Genomic DNA, 10,119 nt, shown 5'->3' with positions numbered 1-10,119 from the left:
CTGAAACATGTTGAAGGGTCCATGTGCAGTTTCCTTTGAGTAGGAATAAGAAACCTGTCAGGATTATTTATGTTCTCCCTCTACAAAAATAAGACACATAAGAAGGAATCCTAGATCTGTAGATCTTTGAGTATAAATAAGTTTTGTATCAAAGTAGCTAATGTAATTTTTAAAAAGTGAGGGGCAAAATATATAATTATTTTCTCCAAATAAGTACATAATGGAAAATTCTGTGATTTTTGATGCCTTGGGCAATAAATAATAAATAATATGTGCTATAAATATCTTCTAATTATCACTGAACTTTCCCTGTCTCTGCCCTAATTCACTTTGAAAATGTTTAAGATTACCACATACTCCTTAGATAAGTCATGTGTACATTGTATAGTATGCTATCTAGTTACATGTACACTGACTTATGTATTTCCAGGAATACAGAAAAGCTATACTCATTTTTCTAATTCTATAAATCAATGATAATATGCCAACTTCTCTTTTTAGTGTGTTGTTTATTACTATGTGCATTGATCATGAAATACTAGTGAAGATCAAGTAATGAAATATGACAATTTTGGTAGTTTTTAATGTGGGAGCATATTTCTCATTGTTATAGATAAGTTTGAGATATTAAGTCTTGTTTACATATTCAGTGAGAAATCTAATTCTAAGTCACTGGCTTTTAAATGTTTTGTGACTTTTGTTGCTTCGTGATAGTTGTAGTAGATATTTTGCTCATCATGCAGTGTAACTGGCATTCTGCTGCAATTACTTAACCCAGCCATGGATTGTTAGCTCTAGGGAACTGCCAGGACGAAGTAAAGCTTTTTCAAACACTGAGTAATTAACAGAAATGTTTACAAGGGGGAAAACGTGGTTATTCAAATTTCCTTTTAAACAGTAGATTTTGAACTTGCTCTAAATTTGAATATTTCAACAGCTGCACTAAGATTTTATTGTAAAAGTATCCTATTGCCTTAAAAGCCTTGCCTGAATTTGTTCTTTAGAAAGATTACATAAATTATATCGATAAAGATACACAGAATGACATTTAAGAAAATATTATATTTTGCATAAGAATACAAGGTAATGTGGTTCTTAACCACATATAAACCACATATAAAAACGATTGAATTAAATGTTACTAAGTGTATATGTAAACTGCTTAAAGTCATGTGTGATAGGAATTGCTGGTGACAAGGTAGACTTTTTAAAATCTGAGTTTGGGTTACTATCTAAGATAAAATGGGCTAAGCTCATCATACCTGTTCATTAGGTGGTTTCAAAGTTGATAGATTACACCAGAACCCCTCAAGCTCATATACCATTTCCATCTTCCTCAATTCACAGAAAAAAATTATTTGACAGTTTTGATTTCTCTCTAAAGTAGGTTGACTACAATTAAGTGCAATGCAAGCACACTGCTTAAAACTTAATTGATATAACCTACTAAATTAAAAGTGCTTCATTATTTAAAAATTGTTTATTTTGTATAAATAAGAATCAACAGAAGTTTGTAGTCAGAGATTCCAAAGTATTAGAAAATGAACAAGAGCTTTCTAGTTTAACTTCTCTTTGTTTAAAGAAACATTACTTGTAAAATAGTTAAATATCTTTGAGTCTACATAGGTAAAATACAAAGGAGTATTTAAATTTTGCTTGTTAAATAAAAATATTTTATAAATGTGCATGTAAACAATGAGGAAACTTTTTTTTTGCTTAAATTAGATGCATATAGTAGGCATTCATTTATATCTAGTTTTTTTTGATTGATTGATAGATCAATTGATAGATGATAGTACACAGAGAATCAGGTGAAAATATTTACATATGGAGATAAATTGAATTGTTACTCATCTATTAGGAGCTTATTCTCTAGTTACCATTTATACATATGACCTAAAGTTGATAGTCTAGTCTTTAGTCTTGGTTATCCATATTGGTTATATTTTTTGTATTCAGTATGTTTTAAGAAGGAAATTTTTTAGTTTATATTCTTAAAGGAAATTAAATATAAAATGACATATTTATTGAAATAACTTATGAAAAACACTTAGTCCAATGTACTTTCAATATGAAAAATACTAATAGAAGGAGAATGTAATATCTCCATAAACCAAATTGCTCAGGAAAACTCTAACATGAATCCCCAAAATACTCTTTTGAAAGACATCTTCTATTCTTACATTTATTTAGTTTTTAAGATTTTTTTATTTATTTGAGAGAGAGACAGTGAGAGAGAGAATGGGCAGAGGGGAGAGGGATCCCCTTGTGGGGATCGATACCAGGATCCTGCGATCATGACTTGAGCCAAAGGGAGGCACCTAACTGACTGAACTACCTAGTCACCCAAACCTTTTTTTAAAAAGATTTTTTTATTATTTGAGAGAGAGACACACAGTGGGGAGAGAGGCAGAGCGCAGAGTCTGACCTGGGGCCAGATTTCATGACTCTGAGATCATACCTGAGCTGAAACCAAGAATCGAAGGCTTAACTGACTGCACCACCCAGGCATTCCACTTTTACCAAATTTTTATCAATTTATCTTATTTACTTTTCTAATAATTTAAGGTAGATGATTAAAAGCATTTCTTTCAAATCATTCTGGTTAAGAGGTATATCTCTTATCTGAGAAGCTATGAAGGAACATTAGAGCCCAGTTTTTTCATTTACTTATTTATTTCATTATAGAATAATCGCTTGATTTGTCAGTAACTTTTCTAGATCCTCTTACATGAACATTAGCACAGTTTAATTTGTCTAAATCTGTTGTTGCATTTGGAAGGTACTAAGGTATAATATAAAAGATTGATACAATATAATACGACAAACACAAAACAACATGGCCTGATAAAACAGAGTAATTTAAGAGAAAGGTTAAATTTTTGGTAAACAAAGAACTTGGTTATGCAAGGGACAGCAAGTGATATAAGGCCAAAAAGAATCATTTGTTGATACTTGACAAGGTGAGCACCTGAGAATAAAAACGATCTCTAAATTAATCTAGATATTGGATTATACACTTGGAATGAAAGCATAGGGGAGAGCACTGTGGTTGTTGCTTCCACTGCTCTATATCTGGTTCGACTCTCTAGTTTCCTTTGCCCTCTTCAGGGAGAGATTATTTGCAAGAGGAGGCTCAAAATTCCTCTAGAGGCACACTCTGCATTTAGTCAGAAACTAAGGAAAAGTCTAAAAGGCTCCTAGAACAGAATGTTAAACCATGAGGAATGACTTGTTCAATATACAGAGGAAACTAAGAAAATCTGTAGAACAAAACTCTGGTACATATAATATTATTATAAGAATATTTCACCAAGGAAAATAAAATAAACCTTTATATCAGTTTTAATTTGTCCACACTGGTTCATTTTTGGATCACTTAAACATATTCTTAGTTCAGTGTATGTGCAACAATTTGTTGGAGTTGGTTAATTTTAAAAAACTGGTCCAGGGATGCCTTGGTGGCTCTGTGGTTGAGTGTCTGCCTTGGACTCAGGGAGTGATCCCAGAGTCCTGGGATCAAGTCCCACATTGGACTCCCCACAGGAAGACTGCTTCTCCCTCTGCCTGTGTCTCTGCCTCTCTCTCTCTACGTCTCTCTTGAATAAATAAATAAAATTTTAAAAGAAAAAAAAAGACTAGTCCAGGAGACCAAATTTGATATAGCAAAAATGTTTGGTGTAATTTAAGATAAACCATTTAAAAATCATTGGGGTGCAAGAATGCTAGGGTGAGTCTATCAAGAGACATAATAACAGTGATTTAAGAGCATAGATTCCAGAGTTAGAGTGCTTGAATTTGGCTTTGTCACACACAAAGTAGGTAATATATTGAGCTCTGATTTGAAATGATACTGAAACCATTTGAAACAGTGTTTGTTAAACTTCAGTCTGATTTTAAAAATTCCTAGAGGAGATTGTTAAAAATGCTGATCATTGGTCTCTATCACCATATTTTGATTTGATAGATCAAGGTGAATCTGGTGCAATTGGCAACCATATCAAAATTTACAGAGTATTTATTTAAAATGCTACTTTTTTCAGAAAATCCATTTTGAATTATTTAATAGTTTTCTAAGTCAGCTGCTGAAGGAATTACTCCTGGGAAAGGCATATTATTGCACAAACTTGTAAATTACTAAAAATAATATATGTATAACAAAGATTCTCCTAAGACAGTTTGTATTGTGCGAGCTCTATATGCAAGCAACTCAAAATTACCTTACCAATTTGTCGGATTGAATTATCAATCAATATTGACTAGGACCTACATTGTAGAATGCATGTTAATGCATATTATTAAGTCTAATGAGAGATAAAATAAAAAAGACGATAAGCTCATTATTCCTGGGAATTTTACAATTGTGTTATTTTTAATAATAGCTCAGAAATATGTTCTAAGATTGGGATTTTAAATGATGCATTTATTTAGTAGTCTATGCCAGCACATCACTGATTAGATGCATACACCCCAAAAGTGGATCATGACTAGCCACTGTGATACAGAAAAAAATCTCTCTCTCTCTCTCTCTCTCTCTCTCTCTCTCTCTCTCTCACACACAGTTGGTAACATAAAGATATTAAACTTTACTAGCATTTAATTCATGAATTGATATTAGTGCCCTCTCATATCTTATAAGAAGGTGATATATCATTTATGATAAGCAGAGAAGGGTACTGGCCCATTGCTGTTGCCCAATAAAGCTTGGGTACTTTATGCCTTTGGTGATCATTTTAATTTGTATGGAAACATGTATTCTGATGTGAAAATGAAGGCTTTTTTTTTATTCTAATGCTCCTAGTTTGTGTATCTCAAAGTACACAAAGTGTAAAGAGCTTTTCCTCCAGTTATTTCAATTTTTGACCAAACCCCCGCCTCACCCCCACCAAAAAAAAACACATTGTGGGGACATTGACAATGTTGTCTTCATTTATTCATCTGCTTTCCACATATTACAATTTGCCTGTTTCTGCTTATGAGGATTTACAGATTTAACATGTAACTAATCTAACATGCACAAATCAGCACAGGACATAGAGAATTTTGCAATTAAACAGGGTTTGAGGGCAGCCTGGGTGGCTCAGGGGTTTAGCACCACCTTCAGCCCAGGGCGTGATCCTGGGGACAGGGGATTGAGTCCCACATCGGGTTCCCTGCAAGGAGCCTGCTTCTCCCTTTGCCTCTGTGTCTCTCATGAATAAATAAATAAAATCTTTAAAAAAAAATAAACAGGGCTTCAATGTAAGCATAACAAAACAAGAAAATAATAAAGTTGAACAATCTCAATATTTGTATAATGAATCAGCAAAGTTGCAGCATAAAACTAATGGCAAATTGTAGTACATATTTTAAAATGTTTCATTATTCTCTTTAAGATTCAGATGGTGTATTTTTTTAAGATTTATTTATTTATTTATTTATTTATTTATTTGAGAGAGAGAGTGTGTGTGAGTAAGGGGAGTGACAGAGGGAGAGATTCTTCAAGCAGACTCCCTGCTCAGAGTGGAACCCAACATAGGGACTGATCCCTCCACTCAATGAAATCATGACCTGGGCCAAAACCAAAAGTCAGAAGCTTAACTGACTGAGCTGTTCAGGTACCCCAGGTGCAGACGATGTTTTTAAATATGAATATGACTATAATAGTTTTGCTTTATTTTTTTTAAGATTTTATTTATACAAGAGAGACACAGAGAGAGAGAGGCCGAGACACAGGTTTAGGGAGAAGCAGGCTCCATGCAGGGACCCAGATGTGGGACTTGATCTCAGGATTCCAGGATCACATCCTGAGCCGAAGGCAGATATTTAACTGCTGAGCCACCCAGGCGTCCCAGTTTTGCTTTTTTTTTTTTTTTTAGTAAAAAACACATTTTATGAGAAGAGAGAGATAGAACTTTGAATAGTTACTTAGAATAGTTTTCTTGGTGTTTCACTTTGTTATTTACAATGATATTTCTGTCATTTATAAAAACCCTCTCATAGTCACATACTTAAAAATCTGTAAACAAAGAATTTTTTATCTATTTAAAGTCTTTCAAAGAATGATGTGCTCTAAATACAAAAACAACAAAAAAACATTGTATTTCCTATTAGTTTATAAAGGAATTGAATGACATGAGAGAGTATGAAACTTTACAAGCAAAATTTTAACAAAAATATTTGCATAATCGTTATATTCATTTGGAACCTGATGATCATAATTTAGGAAACATAGTTAATAATGTGCTTCTACTTGGATCCATTTATTTATGAAATCTACTTTTCAGATATGGTAGCCATTAAATACAATTATCAAAATAAACCTCCGAAATACAAAGTTTTATGCTAAAAGTTTAAAATATTATGAAGCATATTTAATCATGTTGCCATTTAATAATAAACTCAACATGATTTGAAAGTATATTGGAATACACATGTGTGGTGATACATAGAATGGAATAAGCCACACGTGAAACCGGAGACTTAAATTCAATAAGATTTTTCTATAGGAAAACAGACTTCATTTTATTTTTATAATGGAAAATATTTTAAAGTATTTATGTTACTTTTATCTCACCCATTTTAATTTATATTTTTGGTTTTCTTCCAAAATGTAAAAAAAATTTAACACATTTCAAGTATAGAATAAAGCATTTTAAAAATAAGCACATACATAGACATATTCTGGGGTCATTCTTTAAGAAATTTTACTGATTAAAAATAAAAAATGTTTGAAGACAAAAGACTGTTGGCTTAATTTCTTTAGATTGTGACAATGATTCAATAATCAAAAATTTCTCTAAATTTCAGACTAAGCGACATCGCCATGTGAAACTGCATGCCTTATGAGTATACAAAATTTTGTCTACTTTTGCAACCATAAACCCTGGAGGTAAACATGATATAAAATAGGTTAAAAAATGAAATGTGCATCCTTCTGAACTAAATATTAGCATGCCTAGATACAAACATTAAGAACATTATTGAGAAAACAATTATATTTATTGGAATCTACTTTGAATATTAGCAGACAATGATTAAAAAACACAGCAGCATTACATGTGAAAAGCACTTTTAAAACAAAGTAATTCTAATTCTTGATTATTTCCCACAGGCCTTTTAAAGCACAAACATTTTGGCTAACCTTCTTAACCTTAATGCCATCATAAATTAATTAACACCAATACAAATAAACAGAGCTGTGTGTAGAATGTCTCTGAGTATATACTCTGTGTCTTATATGTAAAATATTTTAATAAGCATGTTGCTGTGAGATCCTGAAGTATGAAAAATAATCCACGTGTCTGCAAATTCTAAAAATGATGAAGAAACTTCCATCAGACTACCCATAAGTAAATCATACATTATAAATCAGGCTAGAGCACATAGTTCATTATTTGTTTTTAAATGTTTTACTACAAGGGGATCCCTGGGTAGCTCAGCAGTTTAGTGCCTGCCTTCCGCCAGGGTATGATCCTGGAGTCCCGGGATCAAGTCCCACATGGGTTCCCTGCATGGAGCCTGCTTATATCTCTGCCTCTCTCTATCTCTGTGTCTCTTGTGAATAAATAAATAAAATCTTTAAATAAATAAATAAATAAATAAATAAATAAATAAATAAATAAATGTTTTACTACAAAACAACGTATAAACATTAACTTTCAATAATATCAATATTTTTAAAAATGTAGCAAATTATGTTTATTTAATATAATATAGTACAGTATAGAATATTATAGTATTATATATGATATAAAATAAAGAATAAGTGAATAATGTGGAATCATGTAAAACAGGGATTACAAATCCAAATGTCTATATTTGGACATGCATTAAACATATGGGGGTATTTTTTTTTTAATTTCTGGAAAGAAATATGCTCTCTCCAATTCTTCATGTAACATTAACCTTGGGGTATATCACTCGTTTCCTAAGTTTTGGTAGATATAAATACATCAAACTTTTCTAATTTAGTACAAATACCAAGGAAGAGATAAAAAAAGACAGTAGACTGCTAAAAGCAACCTGAAGATGTGGGGACTGTGGTAGACAAACAGCACATATGTCCAGTACTGGTGACCACTCAGGGACATGGAAAGAGTTTTGACAGATTTTTCTTTTCAACAGATACATGGATTTATATATGAAATCTGATTACTTTTTCCAGCTCCAGTCTTTACGATGAGATAGAAGACAAATGATATATTCTGTTAACTGCATTTATTCCATGGACATTAATTTCTATTTCCAGGTAAAGCCTCTGAAATACTGACTGATGACATTATTCCCTCTGTGGGAAGATATTACAAGTTTTTACCACATTTGCAATAAACTTTGTTCTCCAAAGTAAAAGCTGAATAGCTGTTAATAAAACGTAGGTATCATAAAGAGATGATCCTCTATTATTGGTCAAACGAAGTAGAATAGAGTGAAAGAGAGTCCTCCCAGAAAGACAGAACCCAGGAAAAGAAACTTGTTCCAGGTGTGGTTATAAAGTTAACATATGTGGTGGAGATACACATCAATTCTACTTATGTATGCAGCTACAGTTCCCATCTAATTTACTTCTCCTGCACTTTAACATTTTTCAAATCCATGAGAGAGTGACTCATCATTTGTGTGGAAAGGCTGTAGGATGAGGTGAAAAGAGCATCAGCTCAGAAGTTATGTATCCTTGGATTTGAATGTCACTTAGCTATATGGCCTTAAACAACTCACTAAATCTCTGTAAGTTTCTATTTCATTATCATATCTGTTTCATAAAGTTTATTGTGATGATAAATATGTAAAGCCTCTGCACCATGTAGTGTTCATAATGTCCTTGATGAATAATAGTCATCTTCCAATGCAGATTGTTTAGATACCTGTAGAAGTTTAGATGTTGAAAGAACACATATTTGCATATTACTAGGGTATGTATTCAAATGTAGATATTGAGGAGAATGATTCAAATTGTCTGTATGACAAAGAGAGAAATGGGAATAATTTAAGAAAATTAAAGTGAGAGATTATAAACTGGTTACCTTATTCTCATACGTTGCTGATGCAAATGCAAAATGGTACAGCTGTTATGGAAGATAGTTCTGTAGTTTCTCACAAATGTAGTATAATCTAACTATATGATCCAGAATTTGCACTCTTAGATAATTACTAACTGAATTAAATGCTTATGTTCACACAATAACCTGCACACAAGTGTTTATACAAGCTTCAACCATAATTACCAAATGGTGGAAGCAGCCAAGATGTCTTTCATTAAGTTAATGGATAAACTATGGTACAACCACACAAGACTGTTACACAGCAATAGAAAATGAGTTTTCAAACCAGGATAACCAGGAGGGAACCTTAATGTCATTAAATGAAAGAAGTTCATTTGAGAAGTCAATGTATTGTACAATTCTAACAATATGACATTCTAGAAGAGGCAAAACTCAAAAGACAGTAAAAATATCAGTAAATAGATTGCTCATGAAGGGAAATGTGTGGAGGATAATTGAATATGTGGATTAATAAAGAGTATGATTCCATTTATAATGTCTGATACTGAAAGCTTTTAGGCTTCACTCCTTCTTCTTCCCTTTCTGTCTCACATCTAGGAAAACTGATAAGAAAATTTGGTTACTCCTTCTTTTAGCACCAGTGAGAATTTCAAATCATAAAAGTCCCTGCATTTGGGGAATTCTCAATCCTGCCATAGCCCTCAAGCTAGTTTCCTTATGTTTTTGGAACCATTAGGAAGCCACTCTGCTTTCCCTACAAAGCCTTAACTTTTTTACAATCTCTTACAGTGTGTGTGTTATCATCATTCTCATCCCCAGAACCAAGTTTTGGGTGGAGGTTCCATTTTGTATCTGTAGGATGTCCACAACAGTTAGTGCTGTGAGTAAGTTGTCCAGACAATGACTACTACTACATACTAGTTCTGCTGACTACTGACAAGTACAGTCTTTGGGCTACTGCTTAGTAGCTACCTTGCACTTTGAGCTGCACTGCTTTGTGCTACATTTTCGGAGTTTTACCCACCTTCTGTTTTAACTAATATATGTATTAGAAGTTTCAAGAACTGTCATTTAGCAGTAGGAGTGTGAATTTAGGGCTCTCTTGAAAGTGAACCAGGTTCATATGTCTTACCCCAGA

The sequence above is a fragment of the Canis aureus genome, chromosome 17 (genome assembly GCF_053574225.1).
Source record: "Canis aureus isolate CA01 chromosome 17, VMU_Caureus_v.1.0, whole genome shotgun sequence".
In the NCBI taxonomy this organism is placed as follows: domain Eukaryota; kingdom Metazoa; phylum Chordata; class Mammalia; order Carnivora; family Canidae; genus Canis; species Canis aureus.
Note: the sequence above shows the minus strand (reverse complement) of the source record.